Source organism: Gossypium hirsutum, chromosome D02, assembly GCF_007990345.1.
Source record: "Gossypium hirsutum isolate 1008001.06 chromosome D02, Gossypium_hirsutum_v2.1, whole genome shotgun sequence".
Classification (NCBI taxonomy): domain Eukaryota; kingdom Viridiplantae; phylum Streptophyta; class Magnoliopsida; order Malvales; family Malvaceae; genus Gossypium; species Gossypium hirsutum.
Genome location: NC_053438.1, coordinates 13,042,984 through 13,054,664, shown reverse-complemented (window position 1 = coordinate 13,054,664; position 11,681 = coordinate 13,042,984).

The following is an 11,681-nucleotide window of genomic DNA, read 5'->3' as shown; positions in this document are numbered from 1 at the left end:
CAGTCATCGCTATTAGCTGAGCTATTATTTTGACTCCGCAGTGCACCTGTTTACGTGCCGGCGACGACCGCCCTCCAAAAATAAAAGATGCATAATTCCGAAAAAGGAAATTAGCTTCGCTCTTGCATGCTGGGTGGTCCATCTGATTTTAGTTAAGAATATTTACTGCACCCGAACTTGATATAATAAAAATTAATTTTAAACTTAAAATTAGTTATAAAATATAAAATATATTTAATATTTTATTAAATGGACAATATATTTATATATAATTAGTGTAAAAACAGAAGTAGTTGTGAAATTAAATATTATAATAATATTGTAGTGTGATATAATAAAAAAATTAAACGCAAGGAACTAGAAATAAACGGTTTAAATTGTCAACTTACACCAAATTAAAATTTAAAAGAAAAAAGTGAACATACTGTGACTCGACCTTGCTCATAGACAAATTATTAAGTAGTATAATTAGTGTTTATGAAAATAAATAAATAAAATAATGACTTCAAACTTTCTTTACTAAAAACCTATTGATTTATTGAATTCAGATATGATTTAAGAGCTAAAACATATTTGAATTAGTATCGCAGTGGTATTTATTCTTTTGAAAATTGTATTTATGATTCAAATGAGATTTAAAATTTTATTCTTTTAGTTTATATTAAAGATAATGACATAAAGTATTTCAAAAAAAAATAATGACGTAAAGTTGGACTTTTTTTATTAACTACCAACTACATTATTAGTATATGTTTGAAATTTTAGTTTATATTATAACAATATTTTTTTCTTCTTAAAGTAATAGCTTTTTTATGAAGAAATTCCTAAAATAGTCTGTAAGTAATTTTTTTAAATGAGAAATTTATGACAACATGAAAGATGTTTTTGTAAGAAAAAAAACTTTATTAAAATATAGTAGATGCATGTTTGAATCTACTTAATGTTTGAATTTTCTGACTGCGTTCTCCGCTTAGATATTGGTAGTTGTAATGAATTTATAAATGAAAAATATTGATTGAGAAATATATTAAATAATTAATCTTTGAATTCTATCACGTTATTTAAACATACTTTTATACTTTTATTATACCTAAACAAGTCTTTATACTATAATTGGTACTTGAATAAGCTTTTAAATTTTAATTGGCACCTAAATGAGCTTTTTAAAGTTGAATCACATGTTTCAAAGTTCAAACATAAACAAAATTAGTTTGAATATTTGTAGTTTATTAAGATGTTAAAATATATAAAAAATTCAAAATTTGATAGCAATGTTATTGGACAATGAAAACGAAAATTCGAGATAGAATAATTAAAACATAATATGGAATATATATTTATATAAATAACATAAACAAATACATAAATTTTTTAAAATTCATAGAAAATTTAGGATTGGTATGTTATAAATTATTTTTACATTAAAAAAAAGGAATTTTATACATAAACAACAAGATAATTTTTTGTTTGTTGTGTCTAAGCTTTTGTACTCTATGGTTACTATTACATCTCACGTTGAGTTAATTATTTTTTTGGGTTTTATTATAGAATAAATATTTGAAGATTAAAATATATTTTAAGTTTTTATATTATGTCAAAAAATAGAAGTATAAAAATTAAATATTATACTTTATGTACTATAGAGACTAAAATTGAAATTTAATACTACTGTATCATTTTAAATTTGAGTGTAGCATAGGGACCAAAATTGAAATTTAATCATTTTCCTATATCATGCAAAACTAGAGAAGAAAAGATGACCCACGTATCAACAAAGAAAGGTCCAAATATAAATGTATATAGATTAAGAAATTTATTAAGATATAAATTAAAGATTAAGGTTGATTAGACTAGGTCTATCTGTGCGACGGATAGTTGAAATGGGTCATTTGGTATTTTTGCAAGGTAGAAAACACGTTGGAGGGCACCAAAGTTTGTACAATAGAGCACCCTTCTATGCTTAAGTCAATAAGAATCTAAGAGAAAACTAAAAGAATGGGACAAGGTTGTTAAATGGTCATACTTGATCTACTCCATAATCTTGGTAATTATAGATCTCTTTGGAGTTGTCAAAAGCTGTGTGAATCTAAGTGTCACTCTTTATTGGCTAGTTTATCCTTCCATATTTTTATGAGGGTTAGCCAATGCTTTATTTTGTTGAGTGACTAAGCTAATAGAGTTTCTTGTAGAAGCTTATTTGGTTATCAGTTGAAAGGATTTGTGGTAACAAAATGAAAGGTAAAGAGAATACTAAGCAAACTGAAATTTATTCTTATTTTCATATTTGTGGATGAACATACATTTATACACTTGATTTTTTAATTGTTGTATAATAGCTTAACTGCAAAGTTGTTATTAACAAAATTCTAAAGTATCTGTAACTACTTAACTAATTTGTGAACTCTAATATTCACCCATCTATACCCAATCTTCAAAACTCGTAAGAGCTGTCAAAGTTTACAAAACTGTGAAGCAGACAACGGTTTAGTAAGAATGTCATCAACTTGATCACAAGCAGGAACTTTTCCGACAATAAGAGACCTATCAATAACTTTCTCGCAAACAAAAAACAAATCAAGTTCGGCATATTTAAACTTTGAATGTAAAATCGGATTAGCTGCTACTGCCACAGCACTCGAATTATCACACCATATTATTGGTGTATCAACAGATGGATACTGAAGTTCACACAACAAAGACATCAGCCATGTAACATCCGCAGTGGCGGCCGCTAACCCGTGATACTGTGCCTCAGCGGTGGAGCGAAACACAACCTGTTGCTTTTTAGAACACCAAAAGACAGGGCTATTACCAAAATAGATACAGTACTCTGTAGTAGACCATCAATCATCAAAGTCTAACCCCAAATTAGCATCAGCATATCCAACCAATGACAGCATATCAGACGGTTTGACAAGCAGACCATAATTAACCGTACCGCACAAATAGCTTAAAATTCATTTGAGTTCCATAAAATGAACATCTGTAAGAGTATGCATGAACTGACATATACTGTTCACAACATAAGTAATGTCAGGCTGAGTCAGCACGACATATTACAAAGTACCGACAAGACTACGATATTCACCATGATCGTCAATCGGAGTACCCATAGTTTTGGACAAAAAAAAAGAGCTAACCATAGGTGTATGAACAACCTTAGCATGAACTAGATGACAACGGTCAAGCAAGTCAAGTACATACTTACGTTGACATAGATAAAGGGTTTCGTTAGTCAAACGGGTGACCTCAACACCTAGGAAATAATGGACATCCTCTATGTCTTTAAGGGAAAATTTAGAATGAAATTATTTAACAAACATGTTAATATTAGGAGTCAAACTCCCTGTAATGATAATATCATCAACATATACTAACATATACATACGAGCCACATCAGTAACACATATAAATAAGGAAACATCAGATTTAGACCCGACAAAACCTATGGAAAGAAGATAAGATTTCAACTTATCATACCATTCTCTTGGAGCTTGTCGTAACCCATACAACGCCTTCGTCAATTGACAAACCAGAGGTCGCCCATCGGTATCATGTTGAGCATATCTAGGAGGTTGATACATGAAGACTTCCTCAGTGATCTCACCATTAAGAAATGTATTATTTACATCTACTTACTGTAGCTGCTACTGCTAGGACACAATAATCAATAGAATGGTCCGAATGGTATTTAGTTTAACAACAGGACTAAAAGTTTCTTGAAAATCACACCCTGGTACTTGAGAATAGCATTTCGCTACTAATCTTCCCTTCCGACGAGCAATAGTGCCATCAGGATGTCATTTAATTTTAAATAACCATTTACAACCAATTACCTTTCTTCCTGGTGGAAAATGAACTAACTCCGAATTGCAATTACGAATTAATGCATCATACTCAGCTTGAGCCATTACTCTCCATTCCTCATGAGCAAAAGCTTCATCAATCATACGAGGCTTATGTTCAGCGGTTTCAACAGCTAAAAATTTGGGTTTAAAAATACCAGATTCGGATCGTGTCACCATATGATGTGTATTTCCAGTAGGTTGAGGAAGATCTACTATAGTGGTGGAAAACTCTGGTGTGGGAGAAGAGGTGTTTCCAAGTTGTGGAGAAGGATTGACCATATTAGAAGAAACCACTGATATGTGTGAGAGAGTAGTAATATAAATCCAAGTGAGAAGAATCACAAGGTAAAGCTACGGAATTTTCTGTATTCTGACAAGGAAAACTAAAAAGAAGATATTGCAACTATACAAGAGGAACATAAGTGGTAACACAATCATTTGTTGCGAGAGATGATGAAGGATGCTCAAGATACAGAAACCTACTTTCATAAAAAATACCATGTCGAGAAATGATAACCTTCCCATCAAACGTAAGACATTGGTAGCCTTTATGATATAGACTATATCTGAGAAAAATGCACGGTTGAGATTGAAACTCCAACTTATGTTTATTAAAAGGACAAAGGTATGGAAAACAACAACCAAAAATGCCAAGATGATTATAGGTTGGAAATTTTCCATAAAGTACCGAATATAGAGTCTTACCTTGCAAGATTGAAGTGGGTAACCATTTATAAGATGAATGGAACAAGTAAAAGCATAACCCCAGAATCGCATTGGTAAATGCGCTTGAACAATGAGGGTGAGATAGACCTCAATAATATGCCGATGTTTCTATTCAACCACTCCATTCTGTTTTGAAGTATGTGGACACAAAATCTAATGAATAATCCCATGTTGTGCGAGCAACGATGTGAAGGACTGAAACTCACCACCCTAATCACTTTGAAATTGTTTAATGTCTTTCTTAAATTGTGTTTTGACCACTTTCTGAAACTGAATAAAATAGTCAATTGCTTGAGATTTACGTTGAATGAGAAATAACAAGGTAAAACGACTAAAAAATTAACAAATGACGCATAATACCAATTACCACCACAATCAATAGTTGTAGGTCCCCATTAGTCTGAGACAACTAATTCAAACGGCACGGTATACACAGTAGTGGAATTAGGAACAACAACTTATGTGACTTTCTTTTTTGACATATAGTACAAACATGAACAAGATTATTTTTATTTGTAACAACATTACAATATTTCAAAAATAATTTGAACAATCCAAGTTAAATGATAACCCAAACGAATGTGCCAAAGTTTGAATATACCATCAGTCAAGGAACACGATCGTACGACAAAGTGATGTGTTGACGGAGTACCACTAGTATTATTAGAAGCAACTAATGAAAACCCATAAAGTCCATCATGCGTGTGGCCTCGTAGCAAAATGTCCTGAGTTTAGATGTTCTTAACCACATATTAAAAGGGATGAAACTCAAAATAAACATTATTCTCTCGAGCAAATTGAAAGACATACAACAAATTTTTACGAATATGAGGCACATGTAAAACGTTAGACAAATGCAACAATTTAGTCTATGAATCTAATGTAGAATTACCCACAGATACAATTTTAGCATGCATTCTATCACCCATTAAAAGTAGAGTAGTACCTGAATACAAAGTAGAGTTGTTTAGGGTGGACGCATCTTTACACACATGACGAGTCGCTCTCGAGTCAGGATACCACAAAGTTTGAGTTACTATTCCCAATAGGTGTAGGAATGTACAGCTCATCAGAACCAAACGTATGAGCTCTAAAACCTGAGTCAACACTATAATCAATCGTAACCGTATTAGACTAATTACCATTCGAATATTCTAACCATGAAACATTGAGAATTTATGGAAGACTTACACACTCGAAAGAACTCATAACATGACTAGAAAAGAACGACCCAACACCTACCTCATGATTCGGGCATTGAAAATACCTCGCTTGGGGTTTTCTGTATCGTAGACCATCTATTTCAACTACAACATGGGACCCAATAGGATTATAGGAATTAAACGCAACAGGCTTACCCAAGTGAACATTATGAACACTTGGCCCATTAAATGGCCCGCCCACATGTCTCTTTAGGTAATAACCCTCACCATCAACATCCATATTAGGGTAAAAACCCTCTTGTGCAGCCGTCAGTGAAGGAGCACCATGTACTTCTCTTTTCCTAGGCATCGGACTACAAAAGTGCCGCCAATTAAACCCTCACATCACCAAAGAAGCCTGATCACAGCCCATGGAACGATAGGTGCACCAGGCTGTGCACCAAACACCGCGCCACACCCAAGCAGTGGTTGAACATAATTCGGCCGATCAAGAGGCTCCCGTGAAACAATCGGAGCTAGTGGACCGCCATAACGACGATCGAACTGATAATAACGTCGCTTTGTTAGATACCCAAAACGGCCACAGATTTGGCACTGCATACGTCCTCAATTATTCCGTCAATAACCACCAGAGACCTTATGGCCTTCTCTCATAGCCATCACCGTCCCTAAAAATGGAGAATCTGAAGTCGTAGATCCAACCAAATTTTCCTGAAACAAGGATTCTAGTGTCATCTTTAACTACCTATTTTCGTACTATAGAAAGATATCAACTAATTTCCTCATGGGCAGAGGTTTAAACGAGAACGATGTGAGCATAACCATAGAGTTGAACTCCAGTGAAAGCCCTACGATGACTATCTCGACTCTTTCAGAATCTAAGATATGGTGCCCTAAAGCCTCAAGTAACACACAAACATTCTGTATTTTAGCAATATATTCTTTAACTGTCATAGTACCTTTTTAATTGAATGCAACTCATGTTTGATTCTGGACAACTTAGCTCCAATAACAGCAGCAAAGAGACAATTCATAATGCTCTAAACATTATTTGTGATAGTCATACCAATAAAACAGAATAACAACGGACTACTAATCGTGGATAACAACCACGATGTCAGTAATTTATCTTGTTGATGAAACAAAAAACCTCAAAGTTGAGAACTAACTTTTCTTCTTGGTCTAGTACAAATCGCGACGGAATCAGCAGCATTCCATTCACAAATCTAGTAAGCTCGTACCCGTCAATTATCTGTTTTACATGATGTTGCTATTGAATGAAATTACTTTCATCGAACTTAATTGTATCATGTCGAGGGAAGCTGTAGATTAACTGAGGTTTACCAAAATCAACATTGAATGATGATGTTGGAAGTGAGCCAAAGGAACCGGCTGTGGATCATGAGGAGTAGTGGCAGATTCTTCTGAATTTGTCATAGTAGGTAGTGGAAGAATGTGCCTAGGACTTAGGCGAATGATACCATGAAAGGATTTATGGTAACACAACGAAAGGTAAAGAGAATACTAAGCAAACTAAAATTCATTCTTATTTTCATATCTGTGGATGAACATACATGTATACACTTGATTTCTTAACTGTTGTATAATAGCTTAACTGCAAAGTTGTTATTAACAAGATTCTAGAGTACCTGTAACTACTTAACTAATTTGTGAACTCTAATATCAGTTCATTAAGTTTGATTAATGGAATCAATTGAATTTGATTTTTGAATGTTAGTTTGATTATCAACAAAGCTTAATCTTGTTAAAAGGTTTCATGATTTCTTTTTATTTGTTTAAAACTTTAATTTGTCAATTTGATATTAGTTTGATTAGTTAGCAATATTTTTATTATGATTTGCTTTTAAATTTTAGTTATCGAAATTATTTTAATTTGGTTAATAAACTTAGATTTGATTAATGGTTCATGAATTTAAATTTATCAATTAATTTGATTAATGAAAATTTAGTTTTGTTATAATTATGTCCCAAGTACATTTTTTATTGAAAGGTTTCACCCAAGCTAAATAGAAAGCCACAGTTTGCTCAATCTTGATGTATTAATCTCTCACCAATTGCCTAGGAGCCATCCACATGAATTCAACATTTCAAAAAAAAAAAACCAGGTATAGAGGCAAATGAAAACCGGCTTCAAATACATATAAGGGTAAAAGAAGTCAGCTATTTTTCCCTCTTATGGTTGTTCATCTCACAATATCAATTTTTCCCTTTCACAATATCAAACTTATATCTGAAATTATCGAAGCATGTAATTCTCCTGCATTCTAACAGTTTTCACATCTACTCTAATGATGTAGAATACTCGAATTCCTCACTCTTAGTGGGAACACTAAACATCCTAGGGCTATGTTTCAATAAAGGTAAAATTAAAACTAAGAATAGTATAATAAAAGTGAAAACAGTTGAAACCTACCAAAGAAAATCACACCACAAGCACAAACGAGAAAAAATGCAGAAATCAGGAAACTCAGAAAACAAAGATGAAATAAACCACAAACCATTATCCCTATGTATAAGTTAAAACAAAACCCTTCAACTCCCTCGAAACATATTAAGTATGTTACCATGCACTCACTTGTGCACCATTCCCAATATACAAAAAGTTGCTCCAATTAGAACTTGGCATGTGCATTCAAATAGTAATAGTAATGACGGTTTCATTGGAAATATAATAAATACATTGTAATACATTACACGTTTCAATAACTTCATCAATAAATATATACAAATTTACATACATGAACCTATTTACCTTGCCATAAAATCAACAAAGTTAAAACTTTCAATCATTGAAAATTCAAATTTCAAGTTTCAAAAATAATCTTATCAAAAGATAAAATAAAGGCATCAATAAAATATATAATACTGCAAAACGAACCTCCCTAAACCTTCACCATCTACACCTATAGTGCGACCTTCCTTAGCAGGCTCGTGAAGGTCACTTTACAACCTTCTCTCGCGTGGGGGGGACAATTGTTATACCTTATGTAACAAGCCTCACGAACCTCATAGTTTACCTCGCGAACCTGACAATGTACCCATAGAGAACCTGATACGTGTTTCTCAATTAAGCTAACAACATGGCAGACTTTGGGTTAATTTGCAAACCTCAGGTTGGCAAACTTTAGGTTAGGCATCTCCACTAAATTTAAATAAGGACCACGTGGAGACTCAGGGTAATTGATTGCTAGTAATTCTAAAACGTCTTATCCTAGAATACAACATCACTGTCATTGCTAAGAGTACCAAATTAGACTTCAATGTTAGTACCTCAAGATACGTAGCTAAGCTTGTCCCCACTATAAAAGGGCCTTGCAAATTGCTTATAGACACTACGTGCTCACTTCCTCCCCTCCAACTATTGAACTCTTCCTAAAATAGATTTCTTACCCAACCTTCACCTTACCTTTCTCCCTTCGGTTAGTGTCTTCTTCCCTTGTTCATTTTACTGGTTAACAGATTTAATAATAATTGAACCAATTGAATGAATACTCCTAATTTGGATACAAATTAAAGATTAACAACTTATAATTTGACAAATTAAAGATTAACAACTTATAATTTGAATGTAACTTAAAATTTAAAAACTTATTTGAGTACTAATTAAAATTTAAAGACTTATTTAAATATAATAGAAGTATAAAATCCTATCTTAATAAATGAAAAAAAGTTAAAAGATTTATTTATCAAATTAGTTTTACTTTTTTAACAATTTTTGTTAAAGAAGTAAGACAACTATAAGCCACTTTCTTTCTTCTTATTTTAGACAAATTCTTGACCTTAATACATACCGTCAAACTACAAAAATATGTATATATTTTGTTATATAATCCCTACTTTAGTGTAATTAATCAAACCACACCAACTCAGCTATTTGGGGCAAATTTAGAATTTTTAGGGTTAAGATTTAATTATAATTTATGAGAGGTCAAAGCATAATTTTATCATTTATTAATTTATAATTTTATTATTTATGAAAAGATTGAATTGACAAATTTTCACTTTTTGGGAGGGCCACAACCCTTGTTTGCCCTTAAATTTGCCCCATTATTCGTTCAAATTAAGATAGTCAGTATTGTACCGATAGACGTGCTTCTTTTCTATTGGTATTGGCAAGTACTGATATCGATAAATTTCAATGTACTGTTTTGGATTTGTTGCTATTTTTGAAAAATATTTTATATATGTGTATAAAAGTATTTAAAAACATCAAATAATGAGATTAAAAATCTCAAATATACAGTGCTCATAAAAAATAAAGTTTTGGTTGAAATGACAAAGAAAATATTTTAAAAATGTTGATGACATAGGTTCAAATCTCACGATACTTAAATTTTAAGATACAGAAAAAAATACATTAATTATATAAAATATAGTTTAATAAGCTTCACAAATACAATCCATGATTAATCAAACTTAAAAAAAAGAAAAAAATTATTCTACAAATTTAATAATAAAATCATCTCGTACTATGCATATAGTAATTCTTAATTCAACAAATCCAAAATAAATAATAAAAATTTAAATTTAAAATATATTTTAAAATAAAAGTTTTTGGTACCGAGCGATATAGGTAAAATCAACTGGTAGTAACCAAAATTTATACCGGAATAGAATCTAAAATTTATTATTCTAATTTATCGAAACGAAGTATTCCAACCGACACGAGCAGGATCGGAACGATACCGACTCCCATAGTGAGTGCACGTTTTAACATGTGGTAGTGTCTTAATCATAGGATGACGTTTCAAAGAAAGACCATGAATCATGTCTATCCCCAAAACACGTGACCCATTGTATTTTCTTTTTCCCTTTTTTTGGTAATAAAACCAAATCCTTATTTGTTGACTTGGAAAATTATTACCACAAAAATGGTTGAACACAATTTTACAAATTCCGATTGAGTATTACAACATTTTATTGAAAGAACATAAATAAATAAATAACGAATTATAAAACAATAATTACGATAAAGTTTGATTCATTTAAATGGATAATTATCACGAATAATGTTATTATGTTCCATTATTTCAAAATCTATAAACTATAATTAAAAAGAATGCTTCACACTTTCTTACAATCACACACATCTTAATTTTCTTTTTTACAATTTTAGATAATAGTAAGATTTCAATTTTTTTTCTGTTTTTAAATTTATATAATAATCGTTAAATTTTAATCTTGGTCATTATATTATGTTCAAATTTTAATTTTGATTTTAATATTTTAATTTTTAACAACACTGCCCCTTTTACAAAGTCATTAGTTAATCTAAATACATTGTTTTAACTAAAATATTGATGTAAATTTCAAGCATTGTTAACATCGTTAAATTTTTTTGTTAAATTTAAATCCATTACAATGTCATATTGGTGGGCGTCGAAACTACCAAATATAAATTCTTACGACAAAATAATAGTAATTAGCAGTATAAAGCAATAGGGTGAAATCCATTACAATATCATATTTTATACTTTTTGTTAAATAGATTATTATAAATAATCATAATTTTATTAAAAAACCGATATTAGTTCAACTATAATTTTATGATGGTGCTTTCAATAAGTTAATTAAATCCCCACGGATAAAACTAGAAATTTTGTTTAAAAGTTAAAAATGAATTGAATTATATAATTAATTTTTAGGAGGAACTAAAATTACAAAATTTCTATCTATTTAAGTGATTGAAGGACTTAAAATGAATGATTAATACTTAACAGGAATTACTACTAACAATTATCCATTTTATAAGAAGAAAAAAAAACCAAGGCTTCCAGCTACCTCTTTATTAATTTTAAAAACTTGATTCATCACTTTAAATTGGAACATCAAAAAATTGGATCTACCACCTTAAGTAAAGGGTTAAAATTATTAGGGATTTTGTTGCAAATGAACTCAATGGGGCCAGAAGTAATAGTTTTCA